The sequence below is a fragment of the Capricornis sumatraensis genome, chromosome 3 (genome assembly GCF_032405125.1).
Source record: "Capricornis sumatraensis isolate serow.1 chromosome 3, serow.2, whole genome shotgun sequence".
Lineage (NCBI taxonomy): Eukaryota > Metazoa > Chordata > Mammalia > Artiodactyla > Bovidae > Capricornis > Capricornis sumatraensis.
In genome coordinates, this window is record NC_091071.1 from 57,498,998 (window position 1) to 57,499,948 (window position 951).

At 38.9% G+C, this 951-nt stretch overlaps 1 pseudogene; it reads right to left on the reverse strand.

The window, feature by feature from the left end:
• Positions 1-201: 201 nt before the first annotated feature.
• On the reverse strand, positions 202-332 carry LOC138077349 (U4 spliceosomal RNA; annotated as a pseudogene).
• Positions 333-951: the final 619 nt, after the last annotated feature.

The following is a 951-nucleotide window of genomic DNA, read 5'->3' on the forward strand; positions in this document are numbered from 1 at the left end:
AATCAGGTGGTATACTTGTAACTACACATTTTAATCATTAGAATACCCAAAGTGCTCCTCTAACTCATATCTTTATAAAAGCAACAACAACTAAAGTTATAAATTACTGAACTCACATGAGAACAATAAGGAGCTTTCTACAATATATATTTATTTTAGAGTGTACATAATATATTGGATTCTGATAAAAATGTCTAATTCTCCTCCTGAGGAAATTCTGAAACTCTTCAAGTGGTTAAGGTAACTATTCCTATTTGGGGAAAAGTTTTCAATTAGCTTAATCACGCCTCAGATACACCTCATAGTCTACAATACTGCCTCTCTGCAAAGCTACGATTCCTGTTTTAGTTTGCTCTGGATTTCTCATCTGGTGTGTTCCATATTCTTGTGTTCTTCTACATGATTCATAGGGATGAAGATATTCAGGTACGTGAAACAAAATTATTAGTACTACTTGCAGACTTTCTCAGCTTTTGCCAGCAATGGCTCCAACTTGATTTTAAATATTTAATATTTTTCAACAGATTCTCATGAAAAATTTTTCCTCCGTATACTCTGAAAACTATCTGCCATGTTTTGATTGGATCTCATTCTTTTGGACTGAACACTCCATGCAATTGAAGCTGTCTTTTCTGTCCCCTGCGCTGCCCTGGAATGACAGAAATGGGTATGTGCTGCTGCTGACTGAGGTCCGTTCCACAGAAACATGGAAGACAGCATGGTATTTCCTTCCTAACACATTTCCCACAGCTAACCCACCCACATCATGGACCACTCGAGTAGCATATCAGAGGCAAGGAGAGGCACGGGGAGGCAGGGTTTGGGCAGCTGGTAGACAGTTGGAGAGACAGGGAATTTACTGAAAAAATATCATTTAGCAACTGTTGTCATACAACAGTTTGCCCAGAACCAGCTGCACTCCCTTGTATACTGTAGCACTGTTCATTGCAG